The following is a 12,014-nucleotide window of genomic DNA, read 5'->3' on the forward strand; positions in this document are numbered from 1 at the left end:
GCTGTAAATCACTATTGGTTTGGAAAATTATTTAATTTTTGAAAGAACACAAGGAAAAGAAAGACTGAAACGCGAAAGAGTTGTTGCCACGAATTTCGAGACTATAATAAGGCGCGCATCGCATGCTGTCAATAATTTCGTCTCGCTTAGCTGATAGGGATGTCTGCGCGTGTTTGTACTGGAGTCGTCAGGTGTATATTAACATCACCAATTCGCGAGACTTGCACACGTAGTGCCTCCGCGTAGCGTCATTTCCGGCTGACACCGGTATTGTGCAGACTACATTGTCCCCGCGTGTATTCAATGAGACGGCCCGCAGCAACGAACCGTAAGGGGGTGGGAACATGGGAGGGAGGAGGAGAAAAAGGAGAGGAGACGCTCGGAGACACTACCGGCTCTCTCGGTTCGTAAGCGAACACGAGGTTCCTCGAAACAATGAATTGTTCTGGAAGACATCATTGTCCGATCGCTACCTGGCGGACGTCGTCACGTTTTGCATGGCAAACTACAGATTCCCCGCTTTCCTTCCCCTTTTATCTCCCGAATTACGTGCTCAGCAAAAAGATCGATAGCTGCGCGAGACGCTGACTTATTAACGACTATTACAGGGCGACATTTCGTGGCTATCTTTAATAAATTGGAAATATTATATATCCGATAATTTCGAGAATTGGAAATCTGATAGAGAAATATCTGTGAGATTCGTCTCACTTTGGTATTTCGGAATCAAAACGTTTAGAAGCTGAGAATATGCGAAAGTAGCACGTGGTCGAACTAAGAATACAAGAAAGTAGAGATCGATGTAAAAAACTTGAATCGAATCCAATATTCTTTGGATCGAGAAATTTATGAAAGCAACGTACCTTACGGCCACGCACCGATAGAATCGAGGAAATCGCGGGAGCAACGATGCGCGAAAGCGAGGGGAAGCTGAAACTAAGAATGCATGCACAATTGCGAGAATTTTCATTCTATTATTTCCAGCAAACTCCGCCAAGTGCTTTCATAACGATTTCGTACCTATTTCTATTTCTGATTCAGCACGACGAGGTACTCGTCGTTTCACCCCGCCGCCGGCGCCGCGCGCGCCACCATTCACCATTCACGGTCCTTATCATGGTGAAGGACTCAATGAACGAGGGAGGCGGGCACGACGATGGTGATTTCATTGCAGATACGCGTGAAACGGACCGCGTTACACGGAGTCAATAGTCTCGTCGTATTGGTTCCCCGCGCGTAGCCGTATATTTCCAAAGTCGATTTCGCTATCGAAACAATGCTTGCCGTATTTGGATCTGTAGAATTGTCACGCAAAGTTATATCGCGTCCAACTGTTACATTATCCAGCCACGTGAATGCCAAATGCGTCTGGCGCTCTCACGCGCCTGTATAGATTTCAAAGGTTGATGCGAATCGATTGTAAATTGGTTAAAGTGTTTACCGTTTAAAACCGAGCCTGAAGTTTCTACTATAAGCAGCGTATTTGTCCAACAATACATATTCATCCATGCGTTTAAAATGTGTATATAATAACATGTATTAGATAACATGCAATGTATGACTCATCAATAGTCTACATATCGGTTCAATAATAGAATAGTATATATATTGTCAACAACAAATTATGCCGAACGGAAACTTCGAGCGATGTAAATGATTAAATCCAAACGTACTTCATGCAAATATCCATCGCGCCGAGCAACAATATTCTATTTACACAAACCGATTCGCACGAATTCGCGCGCGTAAATCTAATAACTTAATGATCTCTGCGTCAATTATCATCCCAAAATAGTTAACTATTCGCCATCGTTCGCACGTATATAAACTCGCTCTTCAATCAGAAGGACAGAATTAATCGTTCCCGACGGTGGAGAAGATCTTGCGCAAATTCCGTATTCTCTGTCACGGTATTGTCGTTGGGACGCCGCTCTCGCGAGAATGGCGCGATTCAGAGACACGCTGCCAAAAGCACTCTCGTAGCAGACAGTAATATTCCGTTTCTCTGGCCGCGGGAGAGCGAGACTGCGAATTAGCGCGACATTACTACCGCGAACGCTCGACTCGATGGGTAGTAATATTGTCCGACCCGGGTCTCGTTTCAACCACCTCGACTCCTTTAAACAACGGGGCTTCAAGCCAAAAGAGACCGTTGTCCCATTCCGGCTTCCCGAGCTCACCGAGAATTCCCGGCCATCGAGAGAAAGAGGAAGAAAAACGCATATGTAGTACGATATTCCCGTCACGGCGCTCGGCTAAATCCAGGATAGAATGAATCCCGAGAAAATGAATTTACACGATGTTGCACGGGCTCATCGAGTATCCTATCCTCGCTCACCCTTGAAACTCGCTCAAGTATTTTTAAAGTCGCTGCTTTTCTAACAATAGATAGTAGTCTTTCTAGATATAAATTAAGATTTAAGATTAAATAGAAAACTCCGCGATACTTCTCGATCGAAGAACGCGACAAATTTTGCTCGGTATGAGAAAAAGAATATAAATGCAATTTTAGAAAATTTTGCAACCTTTAGGCAACTCGCTTCAAAAATAAAAAAATGTTCTTCTGCATAAATCGAGAATATTTTTCAAAATAAAGAAATCAGTTAATAAATAAATTTTTTTATACATGCATATGTATACAATAGAATATATTATTTCCTTACGTTTTAAGCTTCATGATAACTTTTAGCAAGAGAAAGGAATTGTTTCACTCTCTTAGAATGGGTACGTCTAAAAAATAAGCTGGCTATTAAATTTTTGTGTTTAACGACATATTTTAAAGAGAATTAAATCAGTTTCGGACAGTTGTGACATGTCCCTCCCTTATTAGCTACAAAAAAATGTTTCCTCTAATAAATGCTCCAAAGAGCAGAGACAAAAAAGACAAAAAGGCTTTCACGTCCATTTTATTAAAAATTGTACATCCAGTCACGAAGGGTTCGAAAAATGCGCTTTGACCGCCCCTTATTCTTCTTCCCTCTTGTAACTCAGCAAAGTCGCTGCACTCAAGTCATCCCAGAAACTCGACGACTCCTGCCCGGGCAATAACTCAGCCGGTCGGCGTAGCTTCGTCCCGACCGGTAAAAACTGACGCGATACAAATTGCACCTGCTCGACCTACATAAATCATAGCTGGCCGCCCGACTATCGCGCACCATCTCCCTCCGACTCATCCCCCGACGTTACAGCCGCATGTGTCGTACATGTACGTGCAATGCACGCGTGCGTGCATCGATCCGAGCCTCCCGTCCTGTCGCGGAATTAAACGAGACAGTTTCGAACGGTCGACGGAATCATTGCGGCGAATTACGCGAACCGGTCCTCGATCGTTGTCCCTCGCCGTTTCGGACGAGTAATGCGATCTCACGGTGCCCGAATCGGATGGGTGGAGTAGAAGTAATAACCGTCCAGAGAGCCATTAGCATAAAGCGACGACGCGGGAAAAGCGTGTAGATCGATATCGTCTCGATACGATGTACGACCGACACCTTCTTTCAACCCGTTCGTCCCTACCGCCGTCACCCTCTTTGTGCCCTTCCGTCAGCGGTTCCGACCCTTCTCTTTGGTGACGAGACTCCTATGTATTAACTCTTATAGCGCTAATGTTGTCCAAAGTGGGCGTCGTTGCTAAACACTCTTCAAAGTAACGATCAGAAGATTAATCATCCGAAAATGTTAGAGAGAAAGAGGAAGAAAGAATCTTTATAATTGGAAATTTATTTCTGATCTTCTCATTCTACATTAATATCAATTTTTAGAGAATCGGTAAAAACTGCAATACTGAAATAGATATCTTAGAAAATGTTTTCCAATTTCTAAATAAACATATTATAGATAAACATGTATAAAAAAGGTTATATTGCATAATTATATAATTTGAACATGTCACATGTCCGAAACATTATTTTCTTAGATTTCGCCATAAAATTTTTCCCTTTCTCTTCGCAAAGGAAATCGTTGGAAATTACGGAGGAACGTCTTCTAGTAAGGCGAGCGAGCTTATACGGTTCTTCCGACAGAGATAAAGGCACGAACAAGACCCAATAATCTCCTGCTTACAGAGGACTACCGGTCCACGAGGAATCGACTTGTCGCGCCAAAGAACGTCCTTACGCGCGGCAAAAGCAATCTCGCTCTGTGCACCCAACCTAGCCTTTGTAGACCCTTGACCTCTCGACAATCACTCGGAGTACGACTACAGTTTACTGCACTATGTAGGCTTTCGCGCGAAACTACATGCACACGCGTGTACAGCGAGTAATTATTACATAAATTCGCCAGAGCGATGCGAAATGCTCATTGATTATTGGTACACACAATTCACGTCACGCAAATAGACGTCTCCTGAGAATAACTAATTACCGCTGTTGTAGAATTAAATAATAATGCTGTCCAATAAACGTTAAATTTGTAAATGCTCGTCAAAGAAATGAAAGTAAATTATATCGGCACTTACTTTCTCTACATTGCTGTTGGCTGCGGCATGTAAAATATTTAATAGTATCTAATAGTAAAGATAATTTTATATGTGGTATACTTGAAACTTTTCTATGTCAAGTCCTCAAGTAATAGTTGATGTATTAATATTAATATATGATGTTTCATAATGCAAATGCAATATAACGGGCTCACATGAAAAATGCGTATCATAAAATGTGAAGTATGATTAAGCTCGCGCGACACGGATGCGAGGATTGGCTGTCTCGTAGCCGTTCTGTCTGCTATTATCCGACGTAAGAGCAACTAGAAGAGATGAAAAATGGGCTCCGCTCGCCGAGCCGCGGCAGAGTTGCCGACTCCTTCCTCTTCGTTAAAAAAAAAAAAAAAAAAACTTCAAAGTAGAAAAAGAAAGAAGTAGAGGGAGAGGAAAGGATAAGAGCTTTCTCTGAAAGTATTCTAGTTCGATAGACGAGAGAGAGAGAGAGAGAGAGAGAGAGAGAGAGAGAGAAGGGGGGGGAGAAAGAGAGGGAAAGAGAGAGAAGTTTGGGCTCGTTAGTAGTTAGACGGGTCGCTACGAAGACTGAAAAAGCCAGATTTTTTTCTTACGCGCCCTCCCTGCTAATGTCCGCTTTATTACGTGCTACACCTGCCGGAGCGACGCGGTCCCTAATTTGTATCGGATAATGAGGGTTAACGAATTCTACGAGCTTCCGTTTTACGGCGCCGCCCGCCACGTCGATGATTAACGATCCGGCAAGACTGCAAAATCTAACACAGATCCAATTTCCGTTATATTGTGTGACGCTGGCAGCGCGCCCTATTTATGATTAACGACGGAGCAAAACGGCAAAATCTATCAACATCCAATTATGCCGCATAATAATGGGCGCCACGCGCCGATATTTAGTGATAACAAGCGAACAAATCGGTAAAATCCGCCAATGGCGGGCCAGCACGGGCTTTAATTGTGCTGCTTAACGTCGGCAATGCGATATTTATGACGGCGGGGGCAGAGCAAAACGGCGGATTTTACCCAACGGTCCGGTCGCGCACGGGAGAAAAGCTGGGGCGATACAATCCAAAATATCGGCCGTGATATCGAGTGCGATCCTGTGCAACCGTATAATTTCATTGGGCACGAAACTCAATAACTGTGACGACGGCTCTCGAATATCACGACAATTAATTATACTCGGCAAGTACTCGGCGTGGTACAGAAAACCTGGCGTGACTTTTTCGATATTATCGTATTATCGTCGACAAATCGCGAACGGTTTTTATTAAATCTTTATAGAGGTAAGTACTACGTGTGCTCTGTATATCTTTAATTTCCCCACGATATACGAGTATTATGAACGATAAACGTCTGTACTTTTTTTTCCAAGAATAATAAGACAGTTGTGTAATGAGTTACAAATTGTATACATAATTGTAAGTTATAAAATGTATTTTTTCCTTAAGCTTTGTGATTCGTTCTAGTAATACCTTTTTGATGGAAAAGAATCGCGCGGCTACCCGTGACAAATTCAAGGGTTGGCATACGCTACCCTTTACTTCAACGGCCTACAGACAAAGACCTTTTTTGTGAGGGTCGCCGTTCATTTTTATAATGTTAGGTGAAATCTCAAAGTAATTCGAGATGGATATTACCCTTCGCTCTGAAATAAGTATTGTAATCTACAAACAATATACACCATTTTCATTATAGCTATATCATGACTGATATTCTTTTCTCTGTACTTTTAATTATTTTAATTTTCTTAAATGAGAAGAATTAAAATGTAATTTGCTTCCCGTATAAAAAGTTACAAATGTTTTTATTATATAAACGTTGACGTTATTTGCGTCACTAACGATCACATTTCATTTTCAGACAATCAGTCACGTACAACATATGGATCCTTTTTTTATCGCTTTCCGACTTTTTTCCCTCCGAAATTGTCGAATTAATTCCAAACTGTAATAATTCCACATTCTTTCTGCGTCATCCTATATTACATTTCTATATTTAAACTTGACACGGGTCTTCGGAGAACGGAATTATGCAGAGAGTTTACGTAATATTAACAACATAATGTCGACGACAATGAATTTGGCGACATCATTAATATTTGAAAACAAACGATTGTCCCACGCTACTTACATATGGATGAGAGAGCATATTCTCCAAGTGATATAAGCACGCTATTCAATCATCCACGAGCAATCAATACCGTATAACATCCAATGTCTGCATCATTTTAATAATTAAACTATTCATCTCGTGTTTGCGTGTTGTTCGTCGACCAACGCTTATTTCAAGCGCATCTGTAGATGCATATTACCGAGCTGTTTGCATGCATGTGAACTGTCGTCCAGTATATACAAGCAGCTTTAGGAAGCGCGCACGGACGTCTTCGTGGCACCTAGTAGCCCGAGTGCGAAGCGGTGGCCGGCTCGCTCTCAGCCGAGCAGGACGAAAGGGGGTCAACAACCCCGCCTTCGATAATTACCGTGGGTAGCGTGGGCGAAGCTCTGTCTCCCTCTCTCCCTCCCCCCCTGGGTCTTTGCGCCTCGCTTGCAGCGAATCGATGGAGCGCCTCGATCGCCCGATAAAAATATACCTCCTCCCAGCGACGCGGTGTGCGCGCGTATTATTTCGTAAACGGGTCTTCGAGGCATCCTCCTCGCACGCGAATACACGGCGAACGTGTGTACGTTACTATACCTTTCGCGAAGAATGCCTGAATGGAGCTCACCGGGTTCTTTGATCGCAACGTGACGCGGGATGCGGGGGGGGGGGTGGAGGGTGGAGGGGCGGAGGGGTGATACATGAGGGTGGTTCGGGCCTCGTCGAGAGACGGCGATGGCGACATACGGCACGGCGCACACGACATTCTTTGATGTCGGAAGCCCCGGCGTTTACCAACGTCACAGAAATTCCAACACGAACGCAGGCATTCGCTCCCGGGATCTGTATCGTGAATCGTGCTATACGGACGAGAGAGAGAACGAGGGATGCGGGCGGGCTACAGCCTGTGCTACAGCGGAGGACGGGGAAAGAGAGAAACGCGTCGAGGTATTCGCTTGAATGGCGAAATATTTGCTCGCGATTTCCGATGCGGCATAGGGGCCGCGGTTTTGCGCATTGCCGCGTTTTTATCCGCCCCAACCAAGTGGCGGATAGGAAAACATTGCGATCCGCAATCCGTGTCACGATGGAGTATAACTTGAGAGCTGAACAAACAATATTTTATATTATTACGGAAAAAAGATGGTGTACGAAAGAGAACATTTCTTGTATACGAGAGACATTTCCTCCGTCGAGGAAATCATATTAAATATTTAAGCTAACAATTAGTATTACGTACCATAATATACAGAGCAAATGAAATTAACATGAATTTAAATTATTGAAAATATTTCTTTCCAGCGATGACATAATGCATACTGCAATATTAATTAACTTTGAATTTAAATAATACAATCGATAAAGATAATTAACACGTCAAATTAAAAAGAAATGAAAAATATGTTCGAAACGCATGGAAAAATCTGTCGTTAAAATTTCATTATTCGATTACCGCATTTATGAATATATTCAGAAAGGATCTTCGAATTTATTCATCTTAAGAGCATATACATACATATATAGAAAGAGAGAGAAGAGAGATGGAAAGGAGATTGGCGAGGTGAAATTGACGAGTTTGGCAAGCTGCGCGGATGTTCACGTATGAGCGCGATTTTCCGCTCGACCCGAGCGCTTAATTCGCTCGCTTGAGGAACAGTGCGGAGAACACGTCAGCGGGACAATTAGAGCACGAGGACATCGCCTCCCGTCGCTAAAAAGGCTTAAAGCAGAGGATTTGAGCGCGAAGCGGTCATTCTACCGTGAACCGTGAACACATTTCCCGTCGGAATCAAAGGTCGCCGGAATTCTGCCCGAAAATGGGCCATCGATTCGATATCGCGTATTATCGGAGCGTTTTTCTTTGCTTGAAAAAATGTGACAAGACCGTGACGTCACTCGGCCGAGGCTAATGGATTTCGACATTATCAGTTGGTGGCACGGCACCCGCGCAAGTCTCGCGATCTCTGTTTTATAACGTGGCCGAGCGCGCACCTTGCGCGCGTACATGGGAAAGTAATTAGCAGTAAATTTTCCGCATGGTGTATTATTTGCGCGCCACAGACGCATGTGCGGTTTTAGCAATGGCGTCGCGCGGGATCGCCATAGAAGGGAGAGAAAAATAACTGCTCCCGGCAGTGAGATATGTGACCGTTAACCGCCCCCGAACAAGCACCCTCGGCGGAATAATTTCGAAAGACGCACAGCCCAAATAATTAGCCGGCCAACTTTTAATCAGCGCCGGAAATCACGACGGATTACTTCGGCGCCGTGAAAAAAAAAATGATGAACGCGGACTCATTATCGGTCGGAATTAACTTCTGAATTTATCGCCCCTCTCTCACTCTCTCTCTCTCTCTCTTTTTCTTTCTTGATAATCCATTCTCATATATTTGTTCCAAATCTTTATATAATTATGCTAAAATATTTATATCATAAATCTGTTAATAATTATTAGAAAAAAAAAATATATATATATACCGAGTGTATAAAATACATTAAAAATATCAACGTAGAATTGCTTCAAATAGTCAATAAACTTGATAACAGTAGAGTTATGAAATTATTTATCCTTCGCTTAATAAGGTATTTTTCGAAAGATCATCGTTGGATCCTACACTGGCAATAAAAATCGACGTTTTAGGTATATCGCTGGAAGTATCGGCGGAGCCAGATGTGCGAATGTAAAGACAGCATGATCCGGAAAATCTTGTTACACGACAAGCTCGGATTTTCCAACATCATTGACCTCTCGCAATCGTTTCTGTTGTCGAGCTGGATCATAAGAAAGCGCGGCGGTCGGGGAATTGTCCGCGAAAATAAATCACGGGCTTTATCGATTGCTCGCCACGGGGCGGCGAACCAGAGGGGTTGGTCGGCACGGGGGATGGAAAGAGGAGGGAGAAGGGAGTGCGCGGAGGGAGGCGAACGGAGCAGTGATAAAAAAATCGAGCACGATGTGAAATTCTTCTCTTCATACCGCGACCGGTACGAGCACGGGCGTGCAACGGCGCGCGTTATACCTGCGGGCTTTTAAATTCTGACCGATTCGAATTCATTTCGAGCGCGGCCAAGCCGTTATCTATGCGTGTGGGGGTTGCGGTTCTCGGTCCCGGCGTGGTAATAACTCCAGGGCAAGAGGGACGAGAGGAATGGAGCGGAAATTCTGGCGTAACGAAGAGAGAAATTGAACGAAAGAACGAGAGAGCGAGAGAGAGAACCAGAAAGAATGAAATATAAAGAGAGAAGATAAAAGACAGACAAAGGAGTGGATAAAAGAGAACAAGAGAAAGAGGGAGAATGGGATGGACGAGAACGGGACACAAGATACAGCTGAGGGAAGTAAAAGAGAAGGAGAGGGAGAGAGAACACGAACTGTTCGTGAGCTGGACTACGTACAAAGGTACAAAGCCCTGGTAATATATTTTGGATTACCTCGACCAGAGCCTATCCCACGCTCTCTCTCTCTCTCTCTCTCTCTCTCTCTCTCTCTCTCTCTCTCTCTCTCTCTCTCTCTCTCTCTCTCTCTCTCTCTCTCTCTCTCTCTCCCCCTCTCTCTCTTCCTCTCCCTCCCTCTCTCTCACGTCTCTCTCTTTCACTCTCGTTTTATCTTTCTTCCTCTTTCGCGTTCGTTCCTCGTTAAAAGTATTCAAGCGTACCTCTAACGAGGCCGCAGGTACAAACAAACCGGGCCACCTACGCGTAAACGAATAAAGGCGGAGAAACGTCGGGCGCCGACGGAAAGGAGGCGAGCCTTCCGCCCTCCGGAGATAGCAATTGATCACAAAGGAATACGATTTGCATAATTAATGGCCGCGAGCCACTCGTTACTTGATCCTATACCGTTACAATCACGTTCGGCGACACGTCCTGATTACCGAGTGCCGCTTACAACACGTTACAGGGACTCTTTGTTCGTGAATTCGTTTTCGCGGCGTCTCGCGGAAATAAATTATCAGATTTCAAGAAATCGCGTTCTGTTGCTCGAGATTTCTTCGAAGCATTTCACTACATGAAAAATAGAGTTGCATTGACAATTCTAATATCAGAAGAATTCTGTTTAATTGATAAACGAAGATTTGTTCTGAATGTGCTAATATGAATCCGCAGAATCGCGAATGTTTAAACTTCGATAATTGAACAATAACATATCGAAACTTTCAGAAAAAGTAATTTGTGCACGCGACAGGTAAATCGGCGCTTTGTAATAATACAGTAAATCTTCCGGCTTACACGGTAAAGTTTCCAACCAGTGAATTAACTTACATTGAAAATAATTCGCCCGAAGTGAGATCATCGAAAACTTGAGAACCGGTTAACTAAACTACAAACTTGAAGCTCGTTCGGGTAACGAGGTTTTTCAAAAGCTTCGACCTTCTGCAATATTCGTTCGATAGTTTGCAAGGCGGTGACTGAAGAAAGTTCTCTCTCTCTCTCTCTTTAGCAACGGTGTAACGCTAAGGAAACTCTCGTCGTTTATTTCAGGCAAAGTTAATATCAAATTGTCTCTGCCCGCCTGCTTTTCCCAACTTCCCATCCTCGCCTCAGCTCAGTTCCTTCCAAGACGAGAAAACGAATTCGCCGCTCGAAATCAAAGCTGCGACCGGTGATTTACGGCGTTAGTGCGTGATAATTAACCCCGGACATGGGACTTTAGCGCTTCACAGGCAATTACCATGGTGGGTTCCACCGTTTCTGTTTCCCCTCTTTGCTGAGGCTCGAATGCACGCTATATGGATGAGCGTCGACCCGTATCCAGGTCGATTATTAAAGAGAACGTATGTATACAACGCGTACGGACATTCGGCGCGTAACGGCTTTAATATTGCGTATTGCGACAACACGCTTTAAAATCCACCATGCGTGGGTCCATGCGAATCGCGGAAATATCTTTCTCCCTCTCTTTCCCTTTCTCTCTCTTTCTCCCTATGCGATTATACCTAATATCTACATAATTCAATCTCGCGTCGCTGCTTCTATCCGTCCGAATAAACAGCGATCAATCGATAAATAAACTGTTCAACGCGCGCAAAAAATTATTACGTCGAAATCGCGTTATGACGCGCACACGTATTGACGGAACGACATTTTGGGCGTAGCGAAATTTGATTAAATCGCCCTATAGACTAACGTCTGTATACACGATATGCGAGTAACTCGATGTAACAAAATTGCAGTACAACAAACTCGATTGTGAGGCAACGGCATAGTTCGGCCGTTGCAACGCGATTTCGCTGTTATATTCTGTGATCAATCGTTATCGGAACGTCGAATTACCCCGGGTGCGCCCGGGGAAAAAAAAACCCCGCTCAGCGTTCTTGCGTTTCGCGGACGCACGCGTTTAAAACATAACTACACGACCGGCAAAATATTCCGTGAGCATTTAAAAATAAAATACGGATGAAAAATATGGGGCCGACGGCTTTGTATGTTGGTTACCGGCTCCGCGCTATCTCGGTGAAAATCC

The 12,014-nt window shown here is 43.9% G+C and overlaps 1 protein-coding gene across 6 annotated transcripts in view; it reads left to right on the plus strand.

Annotated features, from left to right (window-relative positions):
* The window catches only part of Dscam2 (Down syndrome cell adhesion molecule 2), an 89,236-nt gene that overhangs the window by 16,980 nt on the left and 60,242 nt on the right, over positions 1-12,014 (plus strand). The gene's annotated exons all lie outside the window — the stretch shown is intronic.

The sequence above is a fragment of the Temnothorax longispinosus genome, chromosome 9, assembly GCF_030848805.1.
Source record: "Temnothorax longispinosus isolate EJ_2023e chromosome 9, Tlon_JGU_v1, whole genome shotgun sequence".
NCBI classification, from domain to species: Eukaryota; Metazoa; Arthropoda; class Insecta; order Hymenoptera; family Formicidae; genus Temnothorax; species Temnothorax longispinosus.